The sequence below is a fragment of the Muntiacus reevesi genome, chromosome 5, assembly GCF_963930625.1.
Source record: "Muntiacus reevesi chromosome 5, mMunRee1.1, whole genome shotgun sequence".
NCBI classification, from domain to species: domain Eukaryota; kingdom Metazoa; phylum Chordata; class Mammalia; order Artiodactyla; family Cervidae; genus Muntiacus; species Muntiacus reevesi.
This window is the reverse complement of record NC_089253.1, coordinates 116,181,053-116,204,875: the sequence shown is the minus strand read 5'-3', so window position 1 is coordinate 116,204,875 and position 23,823 is coordinate 116,181,053. Positions and strand designations below refer to the sequence as shown.

At 38.3% G+C, this 23,823-nt stretch overlaps 1 protein-coding gene and 1 pseudogene across 2 annotated transcripts in view; both read left to right on the top strand.

The window, feature by feature from the left end:
* Positions 1-23,823, top strand: part of PPP2R5A (protein phosphatase 2 regulatory subunit B'alpha) — a 69,911-nt gene that overhangs the window by 5,382 nt on the left and 40,706 nt on the right. The window lies entirely within an intron of this gene.
* On the top strand, positions 1,930-2,030 carry LOC136170079 (U6 spliceosomal RNA; annotated as a pseudogene).

Below are 23,823 nucleotides of genomic sequence, written 5' to 3'. Positions count from 1 at the left end.
TTTGTGCTGGTGAGGAGCACTACTCATTCAACTTTTAAGGTTTATAGATTTTTTTATCCAAAGTTCATTCATCTAAACCCAAAACCCATTTTAGTAATTGGGATAGCATTAAAGGAGAGTTGAAATTCACCTGAATATGTTAAAAGTGTTTGTTTACAAAGGAATATATAACATTTTAGTCATTTTACAACTATCTTCTGGAAGTATTAGTAATACCATATTTCTTCTAGTCAACTTATTTTTTAATTTTTAAAAACTTTTAGGTTAGGGTATACCTCTAGAGAAATTAGTGTCATCGTTGGCCTTCACATGAAGGAAAAATATTTCCATTTAAGTCTTAACATTTTCAGAATTCCTGTTTAGGGTCAGATTTCTTTTTCCCCCAGTTTTATTGCCACCTCTGATTCTTAATTGAACTTTGGATCCTTTTATGAAGTGCCTGTAAAGTAAGACTCCAGTTAAATGTGTTTAAGTAAAATAGTGTGATCATTGGGCCAGAGTACCGTCCTGTAAATAGACTGAAATCGTCTTCCTGCATTATTGATGAGTCACTTTGGGCTGGTTGGTTAACCCTTCTGAACTTCAGTTAATAATTTTTACTTGTAAGAATAGTATTTTCCCTTGATACAGTCTTAAAGATGAATTAGTCTTTAATGAGTTAAAGACTTTGGATGACAAAGACAGGTTTATCAACAAAAATAATACATTTGGGAAATAATAGATTTTTGAATATTCTTTGAATTTCAAAGAATTTTTAAATTCTTTGAAAATTGTAAGAAGCCGGGAGTGGAGACTAGCTTATTTTTATTTATGTATGTTTAGCAGAGTTGTCAACCCTGGCTGTGCTTTTAGCGAGTTTTAAAAAGCATCAGCGCCTGGGTCTTACCCTCAAGTGATTCTAAATAAATTGGTCTAAGGTAGGTTGCAGGCGTTTGTATTTTTGAAAGCTCCCAGAATAATTCTAATGTGCAGCCAGAGTTGAGAATCACTGGTTTGACATTATCTATCTATTGATTTAATTCATTAATTGAGGCTTTGTCCTTTTCTCTAGATACTCATGGCTCATTACCCAGCCTATTAACATTTCCTGCTCTCACTTCACCTGCTGCTATTTACTTTTCACTCTCTTAACTTTGCTGCCCCCTATGGCTAATCAGCTGTTTTCCTGAAGGGGGAGAATGCTGTTGGATTCTGGAGTTTTAGGTGTGATCTATTGGATTTTGTTGTAGTTAGCGTAATTAAAACTCCGCTGTTATCCTTTGATACAAGGTGATCAGGTTTGTTTAAGGTGATCAGGTTTGTTATTTTCTGTGATTTTTGGAGCTGTGACTGAGTTGTCAAGCAGAAGTGAGAATATAGGAAAGCAGTTTGCCTAGTTTTAATCCCATCATTCAGGGTAACACCAGTTCAGTCAGTCAGTTCAGTCGCTCAGTCGTGTCTGACTCCTTGCGACCCCATGAATCGCAGCACGCCAGGCCTCCCTGTCCATCACAAACTCCCGGAGTTTACTCAAACTCATGCCCATCGACTCGGTGATGCCATCCAGCCATCTCATCCTCTGTCGTCCCCTTCTCCTCCTGCCCCCAATCCCTCCCAGCATCTGGGTCTTTTCCAATGAGTCAACTCTTTGCATGAGGTGGCCAAAGTATTGGAGTTTCAGCTTCAGCATCAGTCCTTCCAATGAACACCCAGGGCTGATCTGCTTTAGGATGGACTGGTTGGATCTCAGGGTAACATAATCCCAACCAATTTGGAATGTAAAACTATTTGCTGTATATTCACAGCATTGTTCCACCTCTTGAAAATTTAGAACTAATATAGCTACTGTATAAATTGACTATTCGGTGTTGAACAAATGAGATACTGTTGATCATAACTGTGTTTTTGGTAACGCCTTATATTTATTTAGCATCAAGTAATGTTTTTCTTGTGGTTGCCTTGGCAGCACATATACTAAAATTGGAACTATAGAAGATTAGCATGGCTTCTGCACAAGGATGACACATATTTGTGAAGCATTTCAGAATTTTGCAGAATAAACAGAGCATTTTTGGGGGAGGAAAGAGAGAAATTTTTTCTTCAGAGGGTTTTCACATCTATCCTCTAAAATTTTTTTTTATCCTCTAAATCGTGACCGTGACTGTAGTCTTTTACTGAAGGTAGGGCAGCAATGACCTGGGGCCGTTCACATTTTATAACCGTCTCTTGTCTTTGGTCTTTCTATCAGCCAGTTTGAATAATACCCATATTTGTTGATTTGTTGTTTTGAGTCAGTGTCAGTCATTACGTAGTGAAGTCCTCTTTCCAGAATGAGATGGTAAGATTTTTGTGAAAGCAGAAGTCATCTGTGTTTTCATATCCTGTTATAATACCAAAATACAGTGTTGTGTGATAACAAGTGTGATCATGTAGATAGTCACTGTTTTGATTAAGAAATTACCTGTTAGCCCTCCCTTTACACCTTTATTCAGGGTTTTTTTAAGTAAATTAATTTTGGATTTTTAATGCCATGATAAATAGTAGATATAGTTTTGAAACATGATTGCTCCTGTATTTGGGGCTTTGCCAGTAACTGGTGTGACATGTAACATTATTGCTAGGGAAGGTATTGTGTAAGATCTGTGTGGAAAAGTAATACTGGGTTGACTTCCAGATGTGAACAGCTGTATATAAATACCAGATAAACTGAAATAACTGATTTCCAGTAATTTCTAAATTTAAGGTCCAGTCTTTATTTATAAGGATGTTCTTGAGGAGATGAAAGAAACAGATTTTAAATATACAATTACTTTTAGTGCATTATTATGTAACAGGTAACCCACGTGATGTATCAAAAGAGTTTTACATGACAGACTACGTTTATATGAAATAAGCTGTACTTGTCTGAGCAGGATATTCACTAATAAGCAGTTTCAGACCACTTTTTATGTATATGTTTTTGAACTCTTCCCTGAAGAAATTTATTCATGTGGGTTTTTGTATGAGTAATGGTGCATTTTAGAAATCCTGCAGTTTTGATCAGATTTCTTAAAGAAACCTATTAGGATTTTCTGGTAGTTTGCTGAGTATCATAGGTTCACATTATAAAATCCAGAGAACCTATTTCTGACTTGGGTACTGAAGGCAAGGGATTTCTTGGGCACTCACTCCTCCTACTGGAATGGTGATGCTAATTGCATTTACTGTTGACTTACTGTGCTGTTGTATCTAGTTGAGCCTTCCAGTGCTGAATGGGACCTCAGGAGTCATTCTGGTTTAGCTTTCATTGGGAAAGAGTTTTACTGTTGTTCTTTAAAAAAAAAAAAAAAAAAGACATCTATGCAGGAGACCTGGGTTTGATCCCTGGGTTGGGAATATCTCCTGGAGGAGGGCATGGCAACCCACTCCAGTCTTCTTGCCTGGAGAATTCCCCATGGACAGAGGAGCCTGGCGAGCAACAGTCCATGGGGTTCCAAGAGTCAGACACGACTGAGCAACAGAGCACACACGCACACACACAAAATAAGTAGCTATCTTATTTTCTCACCAGAAGAGCCTTCTTTAAGATAGGGAGAAAAAGTATAGGGTTTTTAAGCTCTTAGATGCTCCCTCAGAATTTGCTTAGTTAGTGAGTAAACTGCACAGACAATAACTAAAAAAATGTTGTCTGTATGAGACCAGAATTTTTTAATGACTAGACTTAACTTGTAGTAAAGGAGTATAAAATATTGACTCTAGCTTCAGAAATGATACATTTTTTCTGTTTAATTGGTCTTTGCCTTTGATTCACACTCACTGATAAAGGTGGAGAAGGAAGTAGCCCCCACTCCAGCACTCTTGCCTGGAAAATCCCATGGATGGAGGAACCTGGTAGGCTACAGTAGGTGGGGGTCTCAAAGAGTCAGGTACGACTGAGCGACTTCACTTTCACTGATAAAGGATGTTCTAGAATTATAATTATTATCAGAAGATGATTATTTGAACTCATGGTTAATCCTGTGCCTTTAAATTTATAAAGTAAAAATGATGAGACAGTTTTGTCATAAGCTCTGAATTTTGATTTAGCAAAGCTGGGTGTCTTTAAAACGATCTTCCAAACAGACTTTTCTAAAGATAAATATTTGTTGAAGTCATAAGTAAAATAAAATATAACTTCTATAGGAATATATGCTTTTTTTCCACTTGCAGTACCATTCTTCTTTTAATTAGCCAGAGGAAAAATATTTTGTTGGCCTGCTGTGAAACTGGAAATATGCTTTGCTTTCAAAATCTAGTACAGAAATATTTTCCTCTATGATGTTCATAGTGCTTAAATTTTAGGTGAACCATTGTTAAATGGTTGTAGAGGTTAAAATTTTATTCAGTAAAGTTAATAAAACGATGAATACTTTTTCTTTTGAAATGTCTTTAGGAACTTGTGGTCTGGTGGGGTACATCTAGACATGTAAGCTGGTGGTTTCAGTTAGTGACAAGTGCTGTGATAGAGTAAGCAGTAAAAGCCTAGGCGAGTGTCCGAGGGACCCAGCTCAGTTTTCTGTGTGAGGAGAGATCAGGGAAATCTCCCTGGAGGAACTGACAGGTAAGCTGAGACCTGCAAGGCTAGACGTGTTAGACCAAGACAGATGGGTTCTAAGAGACCTGCCAAGGACAGTGTGGGCATCCTTAGAGGTAAGTAAGTGGCTGTGATGTAACTCATCTCTTTGCATGCTCATGGGCTGTGACCATGGGATTCTCCAGGCAAGAATACTGAAGGGGGTTGCCATGCCCTCCTCCAGGGGATCTTCCTGACCCAGGGATTGAACCCTGGTCTCCCATTGCAGATGGGTTCTTTACCATCTGAGCCACCAGGGAAGCCTGTGACTTTGATAAAGAATATTACAATAGGGAACTGGCTAGAGAAGAGATTGGAGCAACATGTAGGATCTAGGTAACAGCCTTGATGCTGTGTCCTGCAGTTATTCCTGACAGTAGTGTGAAGAATGTATTGGGAGATGACAGTGAAGAATCCTAGTTAATGCTGGCACAGTAATACAAGCAAGAGATAATGGTCTCCTTGTCTAAGTGGGGATGAGTGGTATCACAGCAGGGACTTGGAAGGAGGAAAAATCAATGATGATACATTCCTGACTTGGGCAACTAGTTGTATGGCAGCAGATTACTTAAAGGGAAAAAGAGTAGAAGATCATACGTGGGAGAAGATAGTGGATCTCCATGTGGGACAGGTTGAACTACCTGTGGAAATAGAAGTGAAGAGTCAAGTAGGAAATTAGATATTTGGATCTGGAGCTAAGTAGAAAGAGCTGTGCTAGGAATCAGCATTTAGAAAGTTTAGATTAAAGATGATTTTTGAAGAGATGCAAGTAGAAGCAACTGCCTACTGGAAATGTATAGACCAAGAAAAGGGCAAAGAATATCATCATTTAGATGACGATCAGAGGAAAAGGAGCAACAGCTTGAGTGGAAGATAGGAGACAGTAGGGACAGGAGAGAGTAGGGACAAGGTGGTCAAAGGAAGAAAATGTTTTTAAATAGAGGTGGGGCTAGCAGCAGTCAGAAGAGCTGCTGACAGGTCAAATATATAAGAACTGAAAAGCTTCCATGGGTTTGGTAGTCTTCAGGCATCACTGGTGACTCGAGGTGCATTTCAGAGGGTTGATGATCTTGAAACCAGAGTTCTCTAAGGTGGGGAGTGAATGGAAATGGAGAGCCAAGTCAGTAAGTATGGGCATCTCTTTCAAGAAGCTTGACAATTAAAAAAAGTATCACTCAAGCTGCTGGGTGGAGAATGGATTGTAGCAGAACTAGATTTTTAGAAGGAGGACCAGTCAAGAGTTTGTTTTAATAGGCTAGATGAGATATAATATGGCTAGGGCTGGGGACGTAGCAGTAAAGATGGAGAAAAAGATGTGTTCAAAGTATAGCTAAGCTGGGACTTGTCAATGAATTGTATAGAGGAGATGGACAGACAAAGGTAGGAGTCAGAGATGTTTCCCAGGTGTTTTAGCTTGGACAGCTAGCTGAGTGCATAGGTCTGCCACCACTGAGAAGGAATACATTAGAAAAAGAATCAGATAAAGAGGAAAAATTCAGAGTTATAATTTAGACATCCTAAGTTTGAGATGTCTTTTGGAAACCTGGGTATAAATATCAAATAGACTTTTGGATGTGTGAATCACAAGAGTGCCCATTGGTAACTTCTGTAACTTCTAAACATGAATTAAAAGATGTTGCGATTGTTCATTAGGAAATGTTAGTAGTTTGAGATGTTGACCACTATATCTTTTGGCCAAAATGGGATTATCTAGCCCCATTGAGTGCAGTGTCTGTACAAGACATCGTATAGTGGTAAGATATCTTTGATATATGTGGCAAATAGATGGGGAAACAGTGGAAACAGTGGCTGACTTTATTTTTCTGGGCTCCAAAATCACCACAGATGGTGATTGCAGCCATGAAATTAAAAGACGCTTACTCGTTGGAAGGAAAGTTATGACCAACCTAGACAGCATTTTAAAAAGCAGAGACGTTACTTTGCCAACAAAGGTCCGTCTAGTCAAGGCTATGGTTTTTCCAGTGGTCATGTATGGATATGAGAGTTGGACTATAAAGAAACCTGAGCGCCGAAGAATTGATGCTTTTGAACTGTGGTGTTGGAGAAGACTCGTGAGAGTTCCTTGGACTGCAAGGAGATCCAACCAGTCCATCCTAAAGGAGATCAGTCCTGGGTGTTCTTTGGAAGGCCTGATGCTGAAGCTGAAGCTCCAATACTTTGGCCACCTGATGTGAAGAACTGACTCACTTGAAAAGACCCTGATGCTGGGAAAGATTGGGGGCAGGAGAATAAGGGGACGACAGAGGATGAGATGGTTGAATGGCATCGCCGACTCAATGGACATGGGTTTGGGTGGACTCTGGGAGTTGGTGATGGACAGGGAGGCCTGGCGTGCTGTGGTTCATGGGGTCGCAAAGAGTCGGACACGACTGAGCGACTGAACTGAACTGAACTCATCACAAAATACGTTGGGACAGGTGCATGAATAGGGTAAGTTACTTAATTGACTGTTTTCTGACTTTAGACTAGAAGTTAAATACTTTAGGACCTAAGATCCATAACTTCCTTCCCAGTATTTAGGTAGTTAATGCTTGGTTTTAATATTTATTGAGTGAAATAATGAAGCAAATGCTATTAATTGATTTAAAGAAAAACACCATTTTGTGCCATGCAATAATTTATAATTTTATAATGATTTATAATGGAGTGATAATTTACATACAGCTCCAGATTGAGCATTTTGTTGATGAAGAAACCAAAACATATAGGTTATATTCTTGTGCAAGTCATTTATAACTTCATCTTCTCAATTAATCCCTCCTCTTTAATGTGAAACTGAAGATATGTATTGTTTGCAGTAAAGAAAAATTAGCACTTTATATTTTAATTTTTAGCACTTTATGTTCTAACAATGCAAAGGAGAAATAGTTGAAAGCCTTACAAGAAAGATACTAATTTCTTACAGGACCTGGGCAGGTAGGCCAGTACTGAACATAGGTTTATCCAAGACCCTGTAAAGCAAAAGATCTTTACGTCTTAAATTCTTCTGGTATAAAAATGCTTTGTTGATCTTCTTTGCAGGTCGTCTGTTTAGCACAGTTCTTCCATTTTTTAAGTAATGTAAAGTTTTTCTGTAGAAGAAATTGAAGAGTATCTGTTTTATGAATGAGTACTGAGAAGCAAGATGAAGTGAACTTTTAAATCGGTTAGCACATTTGTGTCAGCTAGATTTATAATTTGGTGTCTCTACTCAGTTAAAAGTTACAATCTGTAATTAGCAGCTTTGAGGAATTATGGAATTGTTATGGGATATCACAAACTGATTAGATTCTGTCCGCTTATTTTTTCCTCTCTGTTCCCTGCTAACACATGCTACGTACAAATAGTTTTTGAAAAATTTTTTTTTACCTGTGACCACGTTAACATTGTACTTTCTAATCATTATTTCCCAATTCAAGGAAGGAAAATAAATTGGAGTCAGATGACTGACACTTGAATATAATAAAAGTCAGTTGGGCCAATTCATCTTACCACTTGACTGATATTATTCTCCTGCTAAATTCCCCCAAAAAACTGAAATTAGACAATATGTCATCTCATTAAGTAGTTATCTACATACATTTGTGCTCCCAGACTAAATTTGAATCTGAAGTGGAAATAAAGTAGCAAATGAAACAGTGAAATATTTTTAAGGTGCATTTAATTTTCACAGTTGTATTTTCTTCATAGGAAATTTCTATGATTCATGTAAGACAGGTTAAAAAAATAACCCAGCTTTTATCTACCTACCAGATACCTAGGCACTGATTTTGGTACTTCATAAAGTTTGATAATTCTGTTTTTACTTTGTACCACCTGGGTAAGCTTACACATAACATATTCTAATATTTTGAGAGCTGCTTTTAAAAAAATCTAGAAAAGTAGTTTCTCCTGTGGAATAAGAATGACTATTTTAGGATACAATACTTGCAATGAGTCATAAGTAATCTCAGTTTTCATGGTTTTCTAAAATAAACTCATTTAAAGACTGTGCAATGAGAAATATCATATTCTTAACTTCCCTATTTCTTGTATAATGGCTTTATTATTTCTGTATAAACTTACAGACTCACTCTTAAAAAACAAGCCAAAAGAGAATCTTAAAAGATACAAAGTAAAAATCCCCAGCCAGAAGAAACTTCTAAAATTTTGAGCATCTTCTTAGATTTTCCTATTAGTGAGATCCATATAATGTATGCTGTTCTACAATTCAACTTTGACTTTAATAAAATATTATAAATAGCACATTTCTGAAACAGTGAAATCTACTTAGAATTGTTTCTGAATATATTTTATTATTTTTGGAAATGCTGAGTCAAATAATTTTAAACCTTGATTATGAAAATTCCTTATATTATCCATAAAAGGAGAGGAAATAATTTCTAAGAGTAGTGGTACTTTATTTTAGGGAGATTATGTATGGATCTCTTAGAAAATCTAATTAAAGGAATCCGTCATCTTTTCAGAAAATATATACAGTATTTTATATATAATTTCAGGGTCCTTGAATTGTACTACCGCCACCACCACCCTGAAGCCCATCTGTGGTCAGATAGAGGAGGGGGATGGGTAGGGTGTTTTGTGGACTGCCATAGGCCTTGCTCTGGAAACTTCAACAACCCTGTTAAAGTAGGTAATCGTTTTTCTTAACACAATAGCAGGTGTTTCTCAGGGAGTGCAGGTAGGGTTAGCTAAAAGACGAAACTCATCACAGCTATCAGAACCATCTATAAAAACGCTTAATACTCTTGTTCCCCAAAGGCCCCAAATGAAACAGTTCAGTCAGTCACTCAGTCGTGTCCGACTCTTTGTGACCCTATGAACCACAGCACGCCAGGCCTCCCTGTCCATCACCAGCTCCCGGAGTCCACCCACACCCATGTCCATTGTGTCAATGATGCCATCCAACCATCTCATCGGACTCTGTTGTCCCCTTCTCCTTCCTGCCCTCAATCGTTCCCAGCATCAGGGTCTTTTCAAATGAGTCAGCTCTTTGCATCAGGTGACCAAAGTATTGGAGTTTCAGCTTCAGCATCAGTCCTTCCAGCGAACACGCAGGACTGATCTCCTTTAGGATGGACAGGTTGGATCTCCTTGCAGTCCAGGGGGCTTTCAAGAGTCTTTCCCAACACCACAGTTCAAAAGCATCAATTCTTCAGCATTCAGCTTTCTTTATAGTCAACTCACATCCATACATGACCACTGGAAAAACCATAGCCTTGACTAGACAGACCTTTGTTGGCAAAGTAATGTCTCTGCTTTTTAAAATGCTGTCTAGGTTGGTCATAACTTTCCTTCCAACGAGTAAGCGTCTTTTAATTTCATGGCTGCAGTCACCATCTGTGGTGATTTTGGAGCCCCCCAAAATAAAGTCTGTCACTGTTGCACTGCTTCCCCATCTATTTCCCATGAAGTGATGGGACCAGATGCCATGATCTTAGTGTTCTGAATGTTGAGCTTTAAGCCAGCTTTTTCACTCTCCTCTCTCACTTTCATCAACAAGGGTGCTTCTGAAAACCTTTACTGTATTTAATGAATAGTAGACTTTATAATCAGATTAAGTAGATGATAGAGATATTCCATTTATTCTCCTAGGAGTCTGTTTTTCAGTATTCTGCTTCTCAAGGTTCTACATTCCAAGAAATCCATCTAATATGCCCCACTAACTTTATCTTCCTTTCTTGTTCTTATCTGCTTTAAAGTGGTTTTTTAATTGGAAAAAAATGGTAACAGTGAATTGTTTGAGATAAAGATTGAGCAGTTACGTCAACCCTTTTGTAGTGTAGTAGTTTTGGACATACTCATATTTGAATGGTAGTTGAGTAAGACATGTTTAATATTTATGTTCTTTAAAGTTTTAGATAGTGTTCTAGGGGTTTTCTTAAAATGGTATATACAGTTGTCTATTAGAATGCATTATCAGACTGGTAGGGTGCATATATTCAGATTCCTAAAATGTGATATCTACAATTTTCCCAGCATTTTCAATTTTAATGAAATCATAGACCCTTAACTAAGTCATATTTAGTTACAATGCTATGAATCATTTGTTAATAAACATTTCCGTTGTTACTTTGTAATAGCTTGATCCTCTAAAGTTTCAAATAAAAGCTGATTTTAGACTCCTAGTTATTAATGTTCTAGGGGTATTGCCAAAAAAAGCTACATGTCCTATATTCTGTGCCAGTTTCTTAAATTAGAATCTTGGATTGCATCCTCAGCGTGTCACTGTAGTGGTATTGCTGGGTTGCTATGATACGGTGCTTGTTCTATAATTTGTAGCATGAATCTTATATGAGAGCCTACTTAAGATTTCAAATATGTGAGCAGCAGTAATTGGGAGTATGTTACCTTTTTTCTTTTAAGAAAAATTATACCTATAAAACTGTTATTTCTGTTACGAGTTCTGATACCTAGACCTTAAACTGTTCTTAGATGTAAAACAATGAACAACTTGAAATAATTTAGTCACCGCTAAGAAGTTTAGTTTATCATATTAACTTTTATGAAAATGGACAAGAGGAAGATTTTATGATAATGAATATTTTAAGATTTCAATGTTCTCGGTATTTGAGGTCTTGAAAGAAATGAATGTAGACTAGGTTTTCTGATAATAGTCATTTAAGACAGTACCAGTAAAACCATATGACAAGGGAAAACTCCAAGCTATAATACTGTTCTGAATGTAATTATTTTTATTCAGTGAACTGTTCTTAAAACCAGCCTTACATAGCCATTTTAATAAACTATTATTATCATCTCTTTTAAGAAAAATGTCATTGAAGTATAGTTTATTTGCAGTGTGTTAATTTCTGCTGTATGGCAAAGTGATTTAGTCACACATATATATACATATATTAACTTTAATATGATTTAATATTATGGGTAATATTATATATTATCATTAATATTATGGGCTGTGATCAACCTAGACAGCATATTAAAAAGCAGAGACATTACTTTGCCAACAGTGGTCCGTCTAGTCAAAGCTATGGTTTTTCCATTAGTCATGTGTAGATGTGGGAATTGGACTATAAAAAAAGCTGAGTGCCGATGAATTGATGCTTTTGAACGGTGGTGTTGGAGAAGATTCTTGAGAGTCCTTTGGACTGCAAGGAGATCCAACCAGTCTATCCTAAAGGAAATCAGTCCTGAATATTCATTGGAAGGACTGATGTTGAAGCTGAAACTCCAATACTTTGGCCACCTGATGCAAAGAACTGACTCACTAGAAAAGACACCGATGCTGGGAAAGATTGAAGGTGGGAGAAGAAGGGAATGACAGAGGATGAGATGGTTGGATGGCATCACTGACTCGATGGACATGAGTTCAAGTAAGCTCCAGGAGTTGACGATGGACAGGGAGGCCTGGCGTGCTGCAGTCCATGGGGTCGTGAAGAGTCAGACTCAACTGAGCAACTGAACTGAAACTGATTATGGTTTATCACAGGATATTGATTATAGTTCTCTGTGCTATACAACATGACCTTGTAGTTTATCCATCTGATATATAATAGTTTGCATCTGCTTATCTCAAACTCCCAATCTTTCCCCTCCCCACTCTCCCCTTCCCCTTGGAAACTACAAGTCTGTTCTCTATATCTATAGCCTGTTTCATTTAATATGTTCATTTGTTTCATATTCTAGATCCCACATTTGAGTGGTATCATATGATACTTGTCTTTCTCTTTCTAATGTATACTTCATTTAGTATAATAATCTCTGGGTACATCCATGTTGCTTCAGATGGGATTATTTCATTCTTTTTATGGCTGAATAATATTCCATTGTGTGTGTGTGTGTGTGTGTGTGTGTGCCCGCCCGCACGTGCATGTGTGTGTATATATGAAATACTACAGCTTCTTTACCCATTCATCTGTTGATGGGCAATTTTGATTGTTTCCATGTCTTGGCTATTGTAAATAATGCTGCTATATGAACATAGGTGTGCATGTATCTTTTCAAATTATAGTTTTGTCTGGGTATATACCCAGCAGGGACATTGCTGGATCATATGGCAATTCTAGTTTTTTGAGGAAACTCCATACTGTTTTCCGTAGCAGCTGCACCAATTTACATTCCCATCAACAGCGTAAGAGGGTTCCCTTTTCTCCACACCCTCCAACATTTATTATTTGGACTTTTTGATGATGGCCATTCTGTCCTGTGTGAGGTGGTGCCTCATTGTAGTTTTGATTTACATTTCTCTAATAGTGATGAGGAACATCTTTTCATGTGCCTTTAGGCCATCTGTACGTCTTTGGAGAAAAGTCTACTTAGATCTCCTGCCCATTTTCCAATTGGGTTGTTTTTTTGTTACTGAATTGTAGAAGCTGTTGGTTTAATATTTGTTTATTTTGGAAATTAAACCCTTGTTGGTTGCATCATTTGCAAATATGTTCTCCCACTCCATGGGCTGTCTTTTCATTTTGTTTATGGTTTCCTTTGCTGTGCAAAAGCTTATAAGCTTGATTAGGTCCTGTTTGTTTTTGCTTTTATTTCGGTTGCTTTGGGAGACTGATCAATCACTGATACTATTTCTGTCAGAAAAGAAAAGAAAGTTAGTCGCTCAGTCATGTCTGACTCTTTGCGATCCTGTGGACTGTAGCCTGCTAGGCTCCTCTAGGCAAGAATACTGGAGTGGATTGCCATTTCCTTCTCCAAGGGATCTTCCCAACCCAGGGATCAAACCCCAGTCTCCTGCATTACAGGCAGATTCTTTACAGTTTGAGCCACCAGGGAAGCCCCAGTAAAATTTCCGTCAATTTTTAAAAAACTTTTTATTTTGTATTGTGGTATAGCCGGTTAACAAAGAGTGTTGTGATAGTTTCAAGTGAACAAGGAAGGAACTCAGCCATACTTATGTATGTATCCATTCTCCCCCAAACTCCCCTCCCATCCAGGCTGCCACATAATGTTGAGCAGAGTTCCATGTACTATATAACTTAGGTCCTTGTTGGTTATCCATTTTAAATGTAGCAGTGTGTACCTGTCCTTCCCAAACTCCCTTACTATCCCTTCCCTCCAGCAACAATAAGTTCATTCTCCAAGTCTGTAGATCTCTCTCTGTTCTGTAAATTCAACTGTATTGTTTCTTTTTAGATTCTACATATAAGGAATGTCATACAGTATTTCTCTATCTATGTCAGAGAATGTTTTGCCTGTGTTCTTATTATTAACTCTTATATGATGGTTTTTAATTTTCATTTACATGTTCCATGAAAATTTCTAATTTAGTATGCTAAATTACTATAGGCAACATAAAGACAAAACAAGAATATTCTAAGCATCTGTTGTAAACATACATTTATGGTGGAATGAAGTTTATGTGATTATTATGTGTATATGATCTTTAAACTGTAATTGATCTTTAAACTTTTACTATCTTTGAATGATATCTTAGGTATTTGACATAAAAGTATTTTAGAGATCAGGACTGGATTAAATTTTTTTTTCCATTTTTATTAGTTGGAGGCTAATTACTTTACAATATTGTAGTGGTTTTTGTCATACATTGACATGAATCAGCCATGGATTTACATGTATTCCCCATCCCGATCCCACCTCCCACCTCCCTCTCCACCTGATTCCTCTGGGTCTTCCCAGTGCACCAGGCCCGAGCACTTGTCTCATGCATCCAACCTGGACTGATGATCTGTTTCACCCTAGATAATATACATGTTTCGATGGTGTTGTCTCAAAACATCCCACCCTCACCTTCTCCCACAGAGTCCAAAAGTCTGTTCTGTACATCTGTGTCTCTTTTTCTCTTTTGCATATAGGGTTATCGTTACCATCTTTCTAAATTCCATATATACGTGTTAGTAAACTGTATTGGTCTTTATCTTTCTGGCTTACTTCACTCTGTATAATGGGCTCCAGTTTCATCCATGTCATTAGAACTGATTCAAATGAATTCTTTTTAACAGCTGAGTAATATTCCATGGTGTATATGTAGCACAGCTCCCTTATCCATTTGTCTGCTGATGGGCATCTAGGTTGCTTCCATGTCCTGGCTATTATAAACAGTGCTGTGATGAACATTGGGGTGCATGTGTCTCTTTCAGACCTGGTTTCCTCGGTGTGTATGCCCAGAATGGATTAAATTTTTTAAACACCTTTATTTAGATATGATTTATGTACCGAAAAGTTCATCTTTTAAAATATACAATTCAGTGGCTTTTGGTATATTCACAGATAAGTACTACTATCACTATAGTCAACTTTAGAACATTTTCATTATCTTAAAAAGAAATGTTATACCCTTTAACTATCCCGACACTAAGCAATCACTTATCTACGTTCTGTTTCTATAGATTTCCCTATTGTAAACATTTTGCATGAATGGAAGCATACAGTTATGGCCCCCCCCTTTTTTTTGGCGTGCTCAGTCGTATCTGACTCTTTGTGACCCCATGGACCGTAGTCTGCCCAGGCTCCTCTGTTCATGAGATTTCCCAAGCAAGAATACTGGAGTGGGTTGCCGTTTCCTTCTCCAGGGAAATGGCAGTAGTTGTGACAGGAAAAGAAAGTGAAAGTCACTCAGTCTGTCTGTCTGTTTGCAACCCCATGTACTATACATGAACTCTCCAGGCCAGAATACTGGAGTAGGGAACCTTTCCTTTCTCCAGGGGATCTTCCCAACCTAGGGATCCAACCCAGGTCTCCCGCATCTTTGCCAGCTCAGCCACAAGGGAAGCCCAAGAATACTGGAGTGGGTAGTCTATCCCTTCTCCAGCAGATCTTCCCGACCCAGGAATTGAACCGGGTCTCCTGCATTGCAGGCGGATTCTTGACAAACTTTTTGTCAAGGACTTTTTGTCTTTCCCTGACCACAGCCTCAACTTTAAATTCCAGTGACTTTCAGCTAACTGCTATCTTGTTTGCAGCAGTGCAGTAGAGCATCGTTGTTCAGCAGTCCAATCAAATTCAGGCTCCTTTGAAGGAATAGTTCTTGATGTTAGTGTTCGGTATTTGTTCTGACACCAGGAGGGCTCCTCTAGGCTGCTCCTTTATCTGGTACTGTCTTGCAAACTCTCCAGCTTAGAGTTTAGCCTTATAGCCTCATCGAATTTACAGATCTCTGTATTACCTTTTACCACAACTGCCACTGTTTTGAGAGATTCAGCTTAAATTTAAGCTTGAACTTTTCATGCTCTGTTGAAAATGAAGCCAGTTCCTTTGGGAAGAGACAAAACAGCCGATTTATGGCTTGTTTCTCCCCCTTCTCCAGGCAAAATCTTGTGAGCCAGAGCTCTGAAGCTGGGAGGGAGTAAAATGGCATGCTTCTCTCTGAGGAACAACACATTTTAGGAGCTGAATGTGAGGTGGAGAGGGGGCAGGAGCCTGAGATTTTCTTGGCTTTCCTCTTCCAGTATGGAACCACAGCTTTACAGTCCAGGACTAAGGTAACTGGAGCCTCAGTGTTCTCAGTGGTTCTGCACAAGAGTAGAGTCTTTGTCCCACAGGTCGAGGTTGGGTAGAAGATTGGATTTCTACCCAGGTAGGAGAAGGACTTCTACCCTTCTTGACAACACTGACCTGGGAGTTGACCTCCGCAACAGGTAGCTGTGGGCAGAATGAGAACCGCCAGCGTTCTGCTCCACACCTGAAGAAAGCTGTCTGACTGGGGGCTGGAGGTAGAGGGATCTTTGGGTGTACCTCTCTGGAGTGGAATTTCTGCCAGCTGAGCTGACAGGAGAAAGGGAGGAAACTGTCTTGGTTCAGATACTGAGACTGGCTTTTCACTTCAGATATTCATAGATATTCTTGAATAGATGATTCCTCGTTTAGTTTTCGCCTTAGGATCATTTCCAGAGGCTTTAAAAAGTTATTTTTAAAATGATTTTCATCAGCTTCACTGGAGAGCAGGTCTGTGGAGCTCTTAAGCTTGTCTTGCTAAAAGTTGATCTCCCTGTGGACTAAAAGATTTAGCTTCTTTTATAGTAATAATTTGTACCTTATAGTTATCTAGAAATTTATAGCTTGCAGGTATGTAATAATACCAATAAATTTGAAAACTTAGAGGAGAGGAGTTGGGAAAATCCCTTGAAATAAACAAACAGCTTTCTCAAACTGACACAAGAAGAAACAAAAGTCTGAGTAAGTCTTACATCTATTTAACTGAGTCCTAATTAAAAACTCTGGCAAGGACACTACAAGAAAAGGTGATTACAGACCAATATCCCTTGTGAACATAGATGGAAAAATCTTATACAAAAGATTAGTAAATTGAATTTAAAAACAAATAAATACAATGATACATCATCATTATGTGGGGTTTATGCCAGGAAGCTAAGGTTGGTTTACATTCAGAATGATTTGCTGAATAAATATTGATAGAATAAAAATGTCCTATTATTCCTTCAGTACAAATAGAAAAGTAGCAAATTCCTTTTCTGTACAGTTAGCTTCTCTATAGTACTTTTCCATGCAAACTCCAGTCATTCAGGAGCCTTGATCTGCAATGTCTCTTTAGCTCAGTCTGTTTGGCTTTTGCTGTTTTGAACCTGTGTTTCTTCCTATACTGCAGTCTGGAAAGTGTTACAGATAGAGCTGTTGCAGTTGTGGAACTCACTCTTTTTTCCTTCTCTCAGGAATAGCAGTCCTGTAGTACCTGTTTTCCAGCATCTGAAGACAGTTACTTCATGTATTTTGTCCAGTTGTTAGTAGTTTACTATAGGAAGATTAGTCTGCCAGAAACAGAAGTCTTGCCCACACTTTTTGTCAGCCTTATGAAATAAGTATGAAATAGTATGTGGCATTTCATACGTAAACTCACATATAGTTTATATGTAGTTACGTTTTTCTCCTTAGCTAGCGTGTGGTCAAATGCCTTTTTTTGTTTATCGGTGCTTTGTGTTTCACGTGCCTTTCTACAGGTTTATCTTCTCTATCTTACTGATTTATAGATTTTTTTGTGTGTGTGCGTGCTGGGTGCCATTCAGAGTTGGTTAGAAAACTCTAAATACTTTCTGATTTTCCTATTCACATTTAGTTTTTTAGTTATCTTGGAATTAAATGTATATATAAGTGAGGGAATTAATTTTTTAAAATGAATCGCAAGTTGTCCTTGCATAATTTATTTTGAAATTCCCCACTGACTTTTTTTTTAAAGAATCAATTCTATTGTATATTTATGTATGTGCTCATATTTCTAAGTGCCTTATTTCCCTGGCCAGTGATCTTTTTGTCTGTTCCTGCACAATACCATTTAGTTTTAATTACCTTGTGTGATAAGATCACTGTTCCCTTCTTGGTCTAAAAATCATCTTGGCTATTCTTGGTTGTTTATTTTTCCAGATGAATTGTGAGAGCAACTCTTCAAGTTCTAGCAAAACACCCTGTTGTAATCCAAAATGTATCTCTATTATTTATGTCTTTGATATATTTCTTCAGAGTTTTATAATTTTCCTCATAAAAGTCATGTTTTGTTCTTTGTTAGAACTCTCAAATCACTTGCCCCTGGAACCAAGTCACCATATGATGAGGAAGCTCAAGCCATATGGAGAGGTCATGGATGGGGGTTCTGGCACTAGCCATAACTAGTCATTCACCCAGAGGCCAGAATCAACTACAAGACATAAGAGTGATTGAGCCTTCATATGATTGCAGTCCCTAGTTTTCTAGTTTTTTTAGCTTGAAGCCTTAGACATCATGGAGCAAAGATAAGTTGTCTGTATCTCTGACCCAATGGAATTGTGATAGATAATAATTATTGTTGTTTTAAGCCTCTAAAGTTTGGAATTACTTGTTATGAAGCAGTAGAAAATTAATACACTGGATACAATTCTGGTTATGATTTGGCTTCTCCTATAAGCAGGAGAGTTCCAGAAAAACATCTACTTCTGCTTTGTTGACTACACCAAAGCCTTTGACTGTGTGGCTCACAACTGGAAAATTCTTCAAGAGATGGGAATACCAGACCACCTGACCTGCCTCCTGAGAAATCTATATGCAGGTCAAGAAGCAACAGTTACAACTGGACATGGAACAACAGACTGGTTCAAAATTGGGAAAGGATTCCATCAAGGCTGTATATTGTCACCCTGCTTATTTAACTTATATACAGAGTACCTCATGTGAAATGCCAGGCTGGATGAAGCACAAGCTTGACTCAAGATTGCTGGGAGAAATATCAATAACCTCAGATATGCAGATGACACCACCCTTATGGCAGAAAGCGAAGAGGAACTAAAGAACCTCTTGATGAAGGTGAAAGAGGAAAGTGAAAAAGCTGGCTTAAAACTCATTCAAAAAACTAAGATTATGGCATCCAGTCCCATCACTTCATGGCAAATAGATTGGTAAGCAATGGAAACAGTGACAAACTTTATTTTCTTGGACTCCAAAATCACTGCAGATGGTGACTGAGGCCATGAAATTAAAAGACGCTTGCTTCTTGGAAGAAAAGTTATGACCAACTTAGCATGTTAAAAAGCAGAGACATTCCTTTGCCATCAAAGGTCCGCATAGTCAAAGCTATGGTTTTTCCAGTAGTCATGTACAGATGGGAGAGTTGGACCATAAAGAAAGCTGAGCCCTGAAGAATTGATGCTTTTGAAGTGTGGTCTTGGAGAAGACTCTTGAGAGAGTCCATTGGACTGCAAGGAGATCCAACCAGTCAATCCTAAAGGAAATCAGTCCTAAATATTCTTGGAAGGACTGATGCTGAAGCTGAAGCTCCAATACTTTAGCCACCTGATGCGGAGAACTGACTGATTAGAAAAAACCCTGATGCTGGGAAATATTGAAGGCAGGAGGAGAAGGGGGCGACAGAGGATGAGATGGTTGGATGACATCCCCGACTCGATGGACATGAGTTTGAGCAAGCTCTGGGAGTTGGTGATGGACAGGGAAGCCTGGCGTGCCGCAGTCCATGGGGTCGCAAAAAGTCAGACATGACTGAACGACTGAACTGAACTGATAGGTCTGCTTAAGGTTTAACTGGGCTTCCCTAGTGGCTCAGTGGTAAAGAATCTGCCTGCCAGTGCATGAGACATGGGTTCAGCCCCTGAGTTGGGAAGATCCCCTGGAGGAAGAAATTGCTACCCATTCCAGTATTCTTGCCTGGGAAATCCCATGGACAGATATAGTACTTGGAATAATTTCTCATCCTAAATTAATAAACTAGCATTTGTTACTATGTCGTGAGCTTGGCTAATTTCTATTTGTATTTTATATGATAAGAAAGCATATATCTGCATGTATAAGGCCGAGGAATAAACTCAGACATTGAAAATTCATCATGAACACCATGTTTCTTTAGAAACTCACCTTCTTCTCTTGAGAATGAATTAACATACCAATGTGGTTGAGATTGGAAGTTTTCATATATTCCATGATACTTATATATTCAGATACAACTTGTACTATGTTAAAAAACCTGAACTTGTCTTAAATACCTGTTAATTTGGTGGTACAGTCTTTCTAGATAGGTTTCATAAACTGACACCAAAGAGTACAGTGTAAAACTTCCTTACATTTTTCTAAAGACTCTTATTTACTTCAAAAACTTCTTATAAAGTTCACTAATACCAAATGAATCAGGTGATCAGCTAGGTTCTGTACTCAACTACATAGGTGTTTTTTTCTCAAATAACTTATTCTGTGAACCTTGAGATATCTTGTGACTCCAGTAAGAATCCACCTTGGAAGTCATGCTGTATCACTTCCGCAGTATTCACTCTGTTCCCTGGAAGCAAGTCACTTTAGTCCAGCCCACATCGATGGCAGAAGTAGACTCCACCTTCTGAAGAAAGGAGTATCAAACAATTTGTGGACAGGTTTCAGAACTCCATCGCTTGATAGTTTGCGGTACCCTGGGCTTCCCTGGTGGCTCAGATGCTAAAGAATCTGCCTGCACTGCAGGAAACGTGAATTCGATCCTGGGTCAGGAAGGTCCCCTGGAGAAGGAAATGGCATCTCACTCCAGCATTCTTGCCTGGAGAATCCCATGGACAGAGGAGCCTCGTGGGTTATAGTCTTTGGGGTTGTAAGAGTCCAACACAACTGAGAGACTAACGCTTAACACTGTACTTTATAAGCTTGAAATTAGTACAAAGGAAGTTTTATAAATTAATGATATTAGGCTTATCATATCCTGATTCTCTGCCTCACAATACAGGGCATAGTTGTGTTTAATGGTCCTAGTAGACTTAAAATCCTTTGACTAAAGTTTTTTACTGCGAGAGGAGAGGGTGGGATGAATTGAGAAAGTAGCACTGACATATATACGGTAACATGTTTAACGTAGGTAACTAGTAGGAAGCTACTGTATAGCACAGGGAGTTCAGCTCAGTGCTCTGTGCTGACCTAGAGGGGTGGGAGGGAGGCTTAGGAGGGAGGGGATGTATGTATACTTAGAGCTGATTCACATTGTTTGGACAGCAGACACTAACGCAGCCTTGTAAAGCAGTTATCCTCCAATTAAAATTTTAGAAAATAAAGTTTTTTTCTCATTGAGTAGTGTTTGCATGGGCACTGTCTTTATTTGCTTCTGAGGAAAATTAAGAGATAATGATGGGAAAGTGCATTCCAGCCAGTACCTGTGCAAACGGGCCACCTGGGGAACCTGGAACTGTCAGCATGAATGGAACTTAGGATGTAAAGGGGGAATGATGGGAAGTGAAGTTGGAAAGGTAGTACCTCTCAGTTTCTCCTTCTCTCCCTTCAGCCTCAGCTTTTGTCATCTTTACATTTTTAAGGCTAATATTTTCTATGACCATAATTAAGTTTTATGTAAATTGTTAAGTTAATTCTAAAAGTTGAAAGCCAGTGGGCAGGGTTTATGTGTGACTGCATAGGCTCCAGAGCTGCATAATATATTTCCTTTCTTATTTAGTTTTTTAAAGTATTCCTGGAATTTCTAATTGTCTATTTTTTCCCCACCTTTAACATACTCTCAGTTTTTTCAAGGTACCCTAATGATTCTGCTTTGGAGACCAGTTTCTTAGGGCCTTCTTTCCTCCTGCTCTAAAATGATCCAGTTTTCTCTAGGTCTGCTTTTCTTTTTCTTTTTTTTTTTTTTTCATTTATTTTTATTAGTTGGAGGCTGATTACTTTACAATATTGTAGTGGTTTTTGTCATACATTGACATGAATCAGCCATGGATTTACATGTATTCCCCATCCTGATCCCCCCTCCCACCTCCCTCTCCACCCGATTCCTCTGGGTCTTCCCAGTGCACCAGGGCCGAGCACTTGTCTCATGCATCCATCCTGGGCTGGTGATCTGTTTCACCATAGATAATATACATGTTTCGATGGTGTTCTCTCCAAACATCCCACCCTCACCTTCTCCCACAGAGTCCAAAAGTCTGTTCTGTACATCTGTGTCTCTTTTTCTCTTTTGCATATAGGGTTATCGTTACCATCTTTCTAAATTCTATATATACATGTTAGTATACTGTATTGGTCTTTATCTTTCTGGCTTACTTCACTCTGTATAATGGGCTCCAGTTTCATCCATGTCATTAGAACTGATTCAAATGAATTCTTTTTAACAGCTGAGTAATATTCCATGGTGTATATGTAGCACAGCTCCCTTATCCATTTGTCTGCTGATGGGCATCTAGGTTGCTTCCATGTCCTGGCTATTATAAACAGTGCTGCGATGAACATTGGGGTGCACGTGTCTCTTTCAGATCTGGTTTCCTCAGTGTGTATGCCCAGGAGTGGGATTGCTGGGTCATATGGCAGTTCTATTTCCAGTTTTTTAAGAAATCTTCACACTGTTCTCCATAGCGGCTATACTAGTTTGCATTCCCACCAGCAGTAGGTCTGCTTTTCTTGAATTTCCGTAATTCCTGGATTCCATTCCTTTCCCTTTTTCCCTATTGCTTTGTCATGTCCTCAGAATTTTCTATGAAAGGTTGTTTGAGGGTGCTAAGTTTTCCAAGTAGTTGCATGTCTCAAAGCGCCGTTTTTGAACCTGTATATCTTGTTCATACTTGGCTAATTACAGCGCTCTAGATTGGCATAAGAATTCTAATGGCAGAGTCCCATCATATGCTGGCTTCTTCCTTGCTGGTAAGAAATCTGGTGGAGATCTGCCTCTGGTTCTTTTGTGAGTGACTTTTTAATTTGAAGGCTTTTAGTCTTTTTACCTGGGCATCTGAAATTTCAGTGTTAGCTAAATTATCCCTTTGTTTAGGTTTTGTGATTTTTTTTTTCTGTTTATTTAGTTTTCTTTCATGTTAAGGTCTTTTCCTTGAATATCTGGTGATCCTTTATAATCTATTGATATGTATGAGTGAACAAAAAAATGACTTTAGAAATTGGGTGGGATTTATTAATGGTCTAGTTTTGTTTACAATAATTGGGCAGGGAACTAGTTAAAAGCTAGAATGTATGAATATTTCTCTGGGACAGTTTGGTTTCTTTAGGAGCAACTTTCCACGTTTGGTTTTTCTTTGTGTTTGCTTTTTTTTTTTGGTGGCGGCGGTTCTTTTTGTTTTTTTCCTGGAGCACGAATGACTGTCTTTTGGAGTGGGGTAGTAAACTGTTTAGCACATAACAGCTTTATATACTGCCGCTCCCCCCCATTTTCAGTTCAGTTCCCATCCTCTATTTCACCTGGCTTTTCTGATCTGGAGTTCTGTAGGAACCTCATCTGTAATCCCTTTTTCTGTTTATTCTAGGATGTGACTTCCTCTCTTTTGGTTTTGTCACTCACCACTTCATATACTTTGAATTTTCTAGAAATTGACTAAGTCTGTTGCCTAAGGGACCTTTCTTCTATTCTCTTTGATATTGTGAATTTCTCTCTCTGTGTCTGTCTCTGGCCTAATCATTTACAGTAAAGGGAAGGAGATAAACAAATTTGCCATTTTTAAGTAATATGCATTGTGATCGCTAAGTGGGTGAAGATGTAGAAGATAGATGTTAAAGGAACTCTTGATATTTCAAAGACAGTAGTCTTATACTTACTCTTTTTTTCATTCTAGGTAATTTGAATCCCAGTTTCTTTTCAAGCATTCTTTGTGATCTTGGGCATACTATGTAGTGTGAGGTCTTGTAGTATTAATACTTTACATATTGTAGAGCTGTGGTTTTCAATTTGTTTCTTGACTGAAAACTGTAATAAAAAACACATTTTACTTTGCAGCTCAGTTCTCAATAGTGTTTCATAAAGTAACACTTACATACAATATGATGATATTTTATATTTGTTTTTAAATTCTGGTTGTGACCCTTGATTCTGTGTCTGCCTAAGGCCATGCAAGGATCTCAGTAGCGGTGAGAATTTTTTA